General features: G+C 31.9%; 1 long non-coding RNA gene across 2 annotated transcripts; it reads left to right on the top strand.

Moving 5' to 3' along the window:
• Positions 1-761: 761 nt before the first annotated feature.
• LOC132720084 (uncharacterized) lies at positions 762-11,437 on the top strand. 2 transcript variants are annotated; one of them, XR_009624299.1, is made up of 6 exons: positions 762-865; positions 4,882-4,984; positions 5,284-5,342; positions 5,858-5,999; positions 8,203-8,856; positions 9,018-11,437. It is a non-coding gene; the product is annotated as an uncharacterized LOC132720084 (long non-coding RNA). The 2 variants fall into 2 exon arrangements; XR_009624298.1 differs by having other exon boundaries at positions 8,203-11,437.
• Positions 11,438-11,844: the final 407 nt, after the last annotated feature.

Below are 11,844 nucleotides of genomic sequence, written 5' to 3'. Positions count from 1 at the left end.
CAGGTCCCGGATAAAAGAATACGACAAAAGAATACATAAAGTATGTTACATGTATATGCAGTGTACAGAGCGTAAAGTCTTTCTGGAAAAACTACGCACCATACATTCTCCTGTTAGTTATGTTGTTCAATTTAAGAATAGTTTATGTTGGAAAATTAGGCGAATTTATTAGGCTTCAACTCTTGAAACAATCTTCGCAACGCTGTAATTTAATGTTTATCTATCTTTCTAATGACAAACCCCTCTCGGGGACGTAGGTCTACATGTCTGCGTGTCAAAATCGCAAGACATTTAAAAAGAGTTGTTCAAAAGAGGATGAAAGAAGAATATGAAAAATGTTAAAAACAGAGGGGCTGGAAAACAAGGGTTAGACATGGTCAATGCAAGTTATATGGCTGCACTATTTTTACAAACGCGGTTCTATGAAGCACTATGAAAAATAGAAGGCGACTATGAACGGAACACATCATTTTTAAGAAATACGTTTTCATCGGATGACAAATAAACCTGGACACTAAATAGAAATAAGGGCTATATCACTAATAAACGTATATTTTGTGATGTATTGTGATCCGGTTTAGTAAATTAGCGGTGTTCAACTGAAATTCACAATTTTCACGAAACAAAAATTAAATGCTAGAACCCGGAAGCAGGAAGTGTTTTCCGTTAAAGCGAAAGTCTATACAGATTTCATGCCCCTTGTCTATACAAATTTATCTGCCGTAAACCGTCTGACAGAACGATTTTCAGCATAAACATCCGGAAAATGGCCCGCCAGCCGATGTTTTCAACTAGACGAGTATGAAAGGGAATACAGTGTTAGATATCATCGAGGATATGTGACCAAAGGGTTTCAGAAGTCTTGGTATGGTTATTTTGTTATATTTTTGTTATTATGATAAAAGGTTTCTATTTACAAGATTAAAGCTAACATCTTTATCAGTTAAAGTAGATAATATCTTTGCGCCAATTGCGCATAGAGTCTAGACAGTCTTTTGACGTTTTGTGATAAAATAATATTGTTGAATCTCTTACTTGTCATAATCACGACAATCATCGTTCATCATAATTCGCAGATGGGGTTCAGATAGTATGAGTTACTTCCCTTACGACCTTAGTTTCTTATATGCAATTTGCAGTTAAAACTTAAATGTGAATCTTGATCTTGATCTGTATACGGTGTGACGTCAAAGACATTGTTTACACCGGCCTTTGCAATTATCAAGCGGCTTAGGGCAACATGATACCCTCTCTAATGATTTTTGCGAATGAGTGAAACAAAGGTGTTAGTCGCAATGAATGATTGATTTGACATAAACATTTGTTTAATCTTGTTATTCATTTAATATCAAAATATAGAAAAGATAAAAATGGATTTGTGCTATATTGTTATGAATTACGGCACGGATTTATATTACAAGGATCGGACACTTTCGTTTAGCTTAAAGTCCCGTCGCGCGCGCGGAATCGGATAAAGGTGGACAGAATGAGATGGCGTAACGCTCGGAGTGTGAAATATGACACATTTTCACAAGAGTATGTGGTGTTATTGCAGCTCTGTGAAAAATTATACACATATGAATGTATTGATACAGTATTATTTTGTGCAGCTAAAGTATTAATATATGAAAATATGCCGATAGAACGCTGCGACGCTTAGTTAAAAAGTACCTAATTTAAAAAATATTCGCCTATTGTTTAGGCATACTCTCTACACTTTGACGCCCTTTTACGTCAAGCATAAATTATTACCGCGATTCAGATTAAGATAATTATTTTTTACATGGTTTAATAGTGGCATTGCAAAAAAAATGTTTCTTGATTGCTAAAATACTTTTAAAGAAATTCATGTTTGAAATGTGTCTTTATTTCTGTGAATTATTTCCAAATGATTTGTACATGTTTTATTTGATCTACCTGTATATTAGTATAAATATAGTAAATATTCTACTAATTAGTGTATTAAATATATTTTCAAATTATTCTAGACATTCCATCATATATAAATGAATTCATTAGATTGGCAAGGAAGAAACTTTTATTGGCATACTGAACAGCTGTTTTATATAATTATTTTTGGAAACAGATTTTTTTTCATAGTTATCCTTCACAATTCACGTCAAATGATTTATTTGACATATGTTTATTTTCATTATTTTTCAAGGAAAGGACTAAACAAATTAAGTTGTTTATTTTCAATTTCATTTATAAACGTTAATAAAGAAAATAGATTTACATTGTGTTTATATATATCCTCTTCAGAATCATTTTCTTACCACACATGCCATGGACTGTAGTTAAAGACCGCGCACATACAACATATACATTCAATTTCTATTTGTTTTTAAAGATTGAGTGTTGAAATTATAATATGTGACCTGATAATGAAAGTTTGAAAACAAAGTTTTTCAATTATCACTTGTTACCTGGTAATTAACCCCCTTCAAAAGTAATTAAACTTCAAAGAAATTTAAGCGATGTGTAAAAGATAATCAACAGTTACTTTTATTTCGCATAATACTGACTCAAACTGTAAAGATTTTTATTGTTTTTTTAGCGTTACATTAAAAATATCAGAAATATATTTCTACAGGCATTCAAATAAAAAGAATAATTAAAATATACGAGTGAAATAATTAAATTATACGAGTGACATTAAAAAGGCCGGAATCGAGACAGCCACACGAGTGTATTTTACTGTTACGATGAATGTCTACTTCACTGCACCGACATTTGAAAACAGATTTACAAAAAAAATAATAATGATATAAATGATGAAGAAAATTTAAATATCCTATGAAAATGGCAATACATGTATTGACAATATCAGCAATATCTTGTATTTAAAAGAATTAATAAATTTACTTTACTTGTTGAGCGAATTGTAAAGCCCGCAATACATTACCCGTAAAACAATTGTGCGTAAATTAATTTGACTACATAACCAAATAAATCTTAAGTATTGCATCTTTGATCACCTGTGAATAACTTTCATGATGGCATTGGCTTCTTTTTTATTTTGAAATTGAATTTATTATGTTACCGTAATAATGAATTTCAAATATCTGCTATTTATATAAAAAAAAATGTAAATTTACCGCGGATTTCGTCAAGTTAATTTCTTAATCGTCGTTGCAGACAGATAGTCTGTATCTTTAAAAAATAAATTAGATATTTGAATTAAACAAGCATTTTTCTTGAAAATAAACTTTAAATTTCAAAAATCGGATAATAAATGGAAAAGCTATATGGTATTTTGTAAAGTAGGTATCCGTTGCGAACGGGCATTTTCGCTTAGCGCCGATAAATTATCGATCGATGTACCTTTATCGGGTGCACGACAAGATATTTAAGCATTTATATAGGGTTAACTGGGAGTGTCTGATCCCTGTAATATAAATCCGTGATTACGGACAGGGCGGACCGTGAGACAGGGTGGACCGTATGTTTGGATGGGGCAGACCATATTTTGGGACAGGGCGGACCCTGACTCAAGACGAGGCGGTCTGGAATTACAAACAAAATTGCGCACCTATCCAGAATTATTTTTTTTTGGTGGAAAGTGTCTTGTCGGAATATTTTATCTTTTTTGACTCCTTTCTCGTGGTTGATTTCCTTCAATTTTGATTCCTTTGACAAGTTAGTTTACATCATGAACTTTAAGATGCTGTCTGTTTAGCAAATTGATATACATAATGTATAATTATGGTCATTGACGATTAAGAAATAATATATCCCAAACTGTGATTTTATTGCTCAATAGCATCACTGTTTGGAGTTCGGATGCGGGGAATTATATTACGAGGGCGTAGCCTGAGTGATATAATGATGCGCATCCGAACGACAAACAGTGATGTTATCAAGCAATAAAATCACCGATTTGGATATATTATTTCGATTCTTACACGACATCAACAAATAAATGCTGCCCGTGCATGATAATTAGCTAAATTGCGCCTGATTTGTGTCCGTACTTATTGTCAGCGCGTCACATTTTTAGTGGTTACGTCACGTGTATAATGATTACGTCACATGTCTAAATATAGAACGTCAAACAGTGATTTTATAGCATGATAACACACACTTTCGGTTCTTCTATGTTCGATAGGGAAAAATGCGGGTTGTGTAAGAATTGTATTTAAACTATTCTTGGTTGTCCTATAGTTAGTAAGGAATGAACTAATATAAATAATCATTTTTCCTTTATAAAACTTAAATGTTATGAATGGATTATATAAAAAAATATTACAATTAAAGTAATTTTGTCAAGTTTATTTACTTCAGTGCAGAACGAAAATATGTTTTACTTATAAGATTTTTTCAATCCATTCCCACTATCTTACCCTACCTATTTTATACTTATAATTGCAAGGGTACTGTAAATGTTAATACTCTAAGTATTCACTGTAATATACATTGTATACATGTACTAGTATAAAATTATATTAATTTATTTTTTTAAACATTTTTTTGTTTTTGATAACATTGATATTAAAAGATAAAAAAATAAAATAAATGAAATAGCAGTATTAAATTTGAAATTAATTATGGTCCACCTCATCTCGAGTCATGGTCCGCCCTTTCCAAGATACCGTCCTGGTATGGTTTGCCCTGTCTCACGGTCCGCCCTGTCCTACGACCATTGTTATATCTTGTTCAATACTGTCTGGTGCCATATAAGTTGTTTACATGGGACATTACAGAGTGTTACCTTCTGATGCCACATAAGGCAATATAGTTAATAAATCATATGAGCTATAATAGATTACATTACACACATATTTTTATTACTTTATTGTGAATAATTGTATTGATCAATCATATGTAGCCCTACAGAATGCAAATTTAAATTATCTGTAAATAAATTTGTACTGCTTTCAGAGAGATGTATGCAGATCAAACCCATCAAGTACGCCAACACCATGTCTACAAGGTCATACCTCTAGAACCTCTGACACCTCTACAGCTGAGGACAAATCTAAAAGTTTGTATTCATATTAAATGTATTCGAACTTAAGATTATTTGAATAACTGGAGGAATTTTATCCTTTGCAAGTGAAGTCTATGTTTGCATCAGTGCTAGACTTGGTTAGGATTGTGTATGCAATTTTAAATTCCATATTTTAAGTAACATAATCATTTTTAGCTTGATTTAAAACCCAGGAAACAGTGTCTCTGTTTCATTCATATAATTATGAAATGAGAAGTTGCTTATTTTAATGTAAATATTTATTATTTACTTACTATTGAAGTATTATAGCATTTATCTCCCATGTGTTGCAGGTGGACAGAGGGATAGTATGAATGCTTCAGTGAAATTAAGGAGCTCAGGTTCTAACAAGGTACATGTACATGTATACACATGCTTATATATGAAATGGATTCTTCTGATTTGATACTAAATTGATATTATACATATTGTCATGTCTATCAGTGAATATAACTTGATAGGATTCCAATAATTGTTTTTAAATAACAATACAGTCAGAAATATTTTTAAAAAAAACATTGGAAACATGAAGAAGTCTACATTTTCATGACTTTTATATAATATTCAATTTGAACAATGGAATTATTCACAAGTCTCTACTGTTGGGATGGCTAAATGCTTTTTTGTGCAGAAGACCTCCTGGCCTTTAATATTTACTTTGGTGCCATGTATTGCATTATTATATGTGACATTAACCAATATTAAAATTCTGTAGTGCAAGTTAATATTTACTAGTATACCTGGTAAACTTTGTAGCAGGGCAAGTATTTACTGCTGTCTTGATATGACTAAATTGTTGTTGGAAGTAGCATCAAACCCTTTACCCACAATAAATTGTTTAAACAATATTTTTCTCATCCATTCAAGCTTAGTAGTGCAGTGCAACACAGAGGTACTCCGATGTGCAATTTTACAAGTTTTTCCAGACAGTGATAACAGCGAGGCTTGAAGACTACTGTACACAATTTCTTAACAAATCCAAAAACAAAGCCGCGTAACACTCAACTTAGTATGTATTTTTCCTTAACTTCATTATCATACAACATATAGCACAAACTCTGCACATTTCTGAAAACTTATTTTAAAGGTTGAATTATATCTTACCAACCAACTTCAGAATGTCAGAACTTAGAAACATTATTAGATTTGTAGTCAATTAAGTCAGTCATCCTGCCATCTCAGTGATGTCCCTATTCAGTGACAATAAATTTTGAGACATATTTAACTTAAAAGACCAAACTAAATAGCATTTCACATATTTATTATTTCAACAGAACCTTCCCTGAAAATGCTTTCCTAAAACGTCTCAAGGGAATTGTCAGACTTTTCTACTTATTTGAGGTCATTTCAAGGGCAGATAACTTATACAAATACTCAAATGAATTCTTGTTTTTACTTCTGGATTATGCTTTTCTTTTTATTTTTGAGTACAATACATAATAATATGCAATTCCTTACATTGTTTCCATTAACTTTTTTTCAATGAAAATAAAGGTACTTTAAATCCTTAAAAAACAGGCCATTTTTTAAGAAAAAATGCACAGAAGAAGTGGGAATAAAAACTACCCACTCTAAATTTGTTCTTGAATTTTGCATATCAACTAAAATGAAGGTAAGCTTAATGAAAATAAGAAAAAAAATGTATTAATTCTCTTCATTGTAAATTATCTGCCCTTGAATTTAACAAAAAGTCCATTTCAAAGGCAGATGACTCAAAAACGAGAAATTTTTTGTTCGCTTTAATTTGTTTCTGTTATCATATTCTAACAACATCTTACATGCCAAGTTTAAAGAAATTCTATTGAACAGTTTTAATTTTGCCTATATGTCTATATGAAAACTTCCAAAAACGTCCGTAAGTGATAAAGACTGACAAGTAAATCAATACCACATTTTGCCATTCCCATGAGTGGTCTTTACTTACAGGTTTGACTGTACATTAAATCTAAAAATAAAAAAGCACTACATGCTTGGGAAGAAAGCCTTAACCAAAAGTGAACACTTAGTGCCCAAATTTAAGTTTAAAATTTGTGCATTTATTTAAGTGATCACAATTTTGGTAGAAACAATGTTATAAATGTTGCTTTAAATGCAGAGTAAAGTAAAGTTTTGTCATTTTTAGTCCCCTACCGGTTTAACCGGAGGGGACTTTAGGTTTACCCTCCGTCCGTCTGTCTGTCTGTACGTCTGTCTGTCCGTCTGTCTGTCTGTCTGTCAGTCCGTCAGTCCGTCCGTCCACAAAACTGGATCCCGCGATAACGCAAAAAGTACTGAAAATATTTTTATGAAACTTGATATATGGATAGATGGCAGTATGGAGATTATGCACGTCTTTTTTTTTTCTTCCTATGTTGAAAATTCTGGTTGCTATGGCAACAAATAGTCTGAAAATATGGCAAATTTAACACATAAACTGGATCCAGTGATAACTCAAAAAGTACTGAAAATATTTTTATGAAACTTGAAATATGGGTAGATGGCAGTCTGGAGATTATGCACATCTTTTTCTTTTCTTCCTATGTTGAAAATTCTGGTTGCTATGGCAACAAATAGCCTGAATTTCAAGATTTCTGATTTAAATTTTTCAGCTTTTTCACTATATGTTCTTTATTTCTTAAGGTGTTTACTTCAAACTTTAAATATAAGTTCCTGGTCATCAACCACATCATATGTGACAAGGTTTATAACTCTAGCACAAAAAATATCAATATTACCTCCCTTGAACTTAGATTTTTTATGAAAAAAAATGTTGTCTTTTTTAAATATCTTCTTTATTTCCTAATGTATCTACTTCAAACTTCATATATATGTTTCTTATTATCACTCGACATTTTTGAGAAGGTTAAATACTCTAGCAAAGTTATTTCCAGAATTATGTCCCCCTTGAACTTAGATTTTTTACGAGAAACTGGTATTTTCACTCCAACTTCTTCATTCCTTATAGGATTTACTTTAAAATCCCACATCGTAATAATATGACAAGGTTGTATAAACATAATTTCCTTACTAAGCATGGAAACTTAACACATTACTGTGATATAGACAAACTTATTTTATTATGTTTTGTGGTCGATATTTTCAAATACAGACTTCATCCTCAAATTCATTATAAATGGCAATACACAGGAGTGTATGACAATTAAAGAACTTTTTGAGGGACCGGTAGGGGACTACTGTATTGCCCGCAATACTATCAAATGCTTGTTTTACAGGTGATTCAAAGAAAACCAGACTACAAACAAGAAAGGGTCGATTGAATGGAGTGACATTTTTTCCCTGAAGCGTCCTATCAAGATATAGAGAATCTAGTCGTTTGTGCCACGGCACAAAAATTATCAGACACATAAGTAACATTCAAGTAGTAGTATGCATTTACATGGAGGATATGACATAATTGTATTTTCATATTGAATTTATCATATAAGTTGAATAAAGAAAATAAAATGTGAGGCTCTGTCGAGCATTTTAAAAGTTTTAATTAATGCAATTTGGAAAGTCACAAATGTAATATTCTTTTATCACATGTTAGATTTTCCTGTCAAAAAATTGAAAATTATTCTTTCTTTTACTATTTTAACAAGCCAACTTAATCAACACTTCCAATACTTTAAAAGACATTGACGTCTAATCTTTATTACACTAGTGTATAATAATTTTTATGCCCCCGCCATGTAATGGCCGGGGCATATAGTGTTACCCTGTTCCGTCCTTCCGTCCTTCCGTCATTCCGTCCTTCCGTCATTCCGTCCTTCCGTCATTCCGTCATTCTGTCATTCCGTCATCATCAGTTTCCGTTCATTATCTCCCCAACGGTACAACACATTCAACTTAAATTTGACATATGGATATGTCATGAGAAAATACAGGTCAAGTTCGAATTTGGTCATGGTTCGATGCTTTTTGGCAGAGTTATGCCCCTTTTACTTTGAAAATAATATGAAATTTTCAGTTTCCGTTCATTATCTCCCAAACGGTACAACACATTCAACTCAAATTTGACATATGCATATATCATGAGAAAATACAGGTCAAGTTCGAATTTGGTCATGGTTCGATGATTTTTGGCAGAGTTATGCCCCTTTTACTTTGAAAATAATATGAAATTTTCAGTTTCCGTTCATTATCTCCCCAACGGTACAACACATTCAACTCAAATTTGACATATGGATATGTCATGAGAAAATACAGGTCAAGTTCGAATTTGGTCATGGTTCGATGATTTTTGGCAGAGTTATGCCCCTTTTACTTTGAAAATAATATGAAATTTTCAGTTTCTGTCATTATCTCCCCAACGGTACAACACATTCAACTCAAATTTGACATATGGATATGTCATGAGAATATACAGGTCAAGTTCGAATTTGGTCATGGTTCGATGATTTTTGGCAGAGTTATGCCCCTTTTATTTTGAAAATAATGTGAAATTTTCAGTTTCCATTCATTATCTCCCAAACGGTACAACACATTCAACTCAAATTTGACATATGGATATGTCATGAGAAAACACAGGTCAAGTTCGAATTTGGTCATGGTTTGATGATTTTTGGCAGAGTTATGCCCCTTTTTCTTAGTAAATAATATGAAATTTTCAGTTTCTGTTCATTATCTCCCCAACAGTACAACACATTCAACTCAAATTTGACATATGGATATGTTTCTGGAATGCCCAGGCCAATTTCGAATTTGGTCATGGTTCAATGATTTTTGGCAGAGTAATGCCCGTTTCACTTTGAAAATAATATGAAATTTACAGTTTCTGTTCATTATCTACCCAACAGTGTTACATATTCAACTCAAATTTGACATATGGATATGTCAAAGGAATGGGCAGGTCAAGTTGGAATTTGGTCATGGTTCGATGATTTTTTGGCAGAGTTATGTCCCTTTCACTTTGAAAATAATATAGATACGTCTTAGGAATAAGCAGTTTAAGTTTGAATTTGGTCATGGTTTAATGATTTTGGACAACCTTATCTTTCTTGAATGTTGGAAATTTTTTGAACTTTTTGTTTCAGCACTCATACTTTTGTGGAAATGTATGTATAGCCATTATTTTGGCTACAAATATGAAATATGCTATTTTCAAAAGGTTAAGACTGAATAATTTCAGTGCCTTGAATATTGTATGAAAATGGTTTGTGTTAACACTGAAAAGTTTAAAGGGCTTTGAACTTAAAATGAAAACAATAATTTGTGCAAACAAATTTGGAGCTAAATATTATAACATTTGAAATTTTGGCTGCATGCGGGGGCATCCGTGGCATGATGACACATTTCTAGTTTTGTAATGACTTTATTACAATCCTGTGATGTCAAACATATATGATAATGTTCTATTAGCATTAATTGTAGACTTGTTGAACTTTTTTCTTAACAAACTCTATGAAATACTGGTTGAACCCTAATAGTGCTGGAAACAAACGTTTCAGGCCATGTTGACCAGTGTAGACCAGATTTGCAGGCACCCTTGCCAGTTGATCGAATCACACACTTAATTGCCAACATGGTTGGAAGGGTCTTATTGTCCAAGCTGCAAAGAGTGTATACCCATATAAACTAGCTGGCACAGTTTGTGTCAGTTGATATCAGTCTGTGCTGGTTGCAAATTCAAATCCAATACTTTCATAGAATTATATGTTTTTATTTAATGTTTATTGCATCAATAAATTGATAATCTGAAAAAATATTGCAAGTCAGGTTTTCAAGTATAATCCTAATTAACTTTTAGAACATTTTGCATAAAGTAAGGTGATATCTCTAAGTTGTCAAAGAAAAGTTTTTGCAGCTCTTTATAATTAAACATGGCATGGCACTTGTATCTATAGCTTTGTCCACAACACAAGTACTCAAATTTTGTGACATTTTTTAATATAGTTTTCCCCATATTCCAATTACAGTAATTTGTTACATTTCTCTTTCCTCTATCATTCTTAGTTTTTGTATTTAATATTTTCCAAGTGGTAAATAAAAACAATATAAAATTTCACGATTATTTCTAATATTTTATTTACTTGTGTATTTCATGCAATTTAGGCTAAAAATGTAAAAAAGTAATTTTTGAAGAATTTTTTTTTTTAAGTTAGACCAGTGTTGCTTCAGCCATCAATATGTTAACTTGTCATGTAGTATGTACACAAACATACTGGGAGAAGAAACAGATGTTTGGCTGAATGAAAGTACAAAATGTTTTTGCTTATCGTTTTCCAATGAATAACCATGTACAAGGTTAAATTACTTTTTTGGGTGATGTTCTTTTCTGTGGAAAGACCAGGTGTTGCTTCACAATTGTTTTTTCCTCATTAATATCATTTTATGTAATTTCCATTTTTGGCTTTTTGCTTGATATATTGATGTCCTGTGTGAGCATCTATTAGCAATACATGTATCAATGAGTGTCATGAGTTACTTATAAGACCATGAAGTACAAAATAAAACTATATTACAGCTGTTAATTGTTTTGTCTTTTCTTTCCTGTGGTCAAGGTTTGGTACTGCTATGACTTACTCTTTCAGGGAGTGAACTTAGATATACAATTGTTATTAATAGTGTAGAGGGAATGTCCACTTTTATGTTGACACTAAGAAATTAAAATTGTCTTGGTCTGTAGTAGCAATGTAGTTTTGAAAAAGTTCTTGCAATTTTAGATGAACATGATTTGCTCCTACCAGTACTTTTATGGAGATGACCTTATATATCTTTGTTACACAATTAAATATTCAAAAAAAATGTTACTTATGAAAATGGTAAATTTTTAGATTCATACCAAACAAAGTCAAGCAAAATGTGAATAGGCACATCATACAGATAGAATAAAGTCAAATTGGTATAGACACATCATGTCCAGCGAAATCTGA

Source organism: Ruditapes philippinarum, unplaced genomic scaffold (genome assembly GCF_026571515.1).
Source record: "Ruditapes philippinarum isolate M1 unplaced genomic scaffold, ASM2657151v2 ctg12818_1_1_1_1, whole genome shotgun sequence".
NCBI lineage: Eukaryota > Metazoa > Mollusca > Bivalvia > Venerida > Veneridae > Ruditapes > Ruditapes philippinarum.
This window is presented reverse-complemented; position numbering and strand designations above follow the sequence as displayed.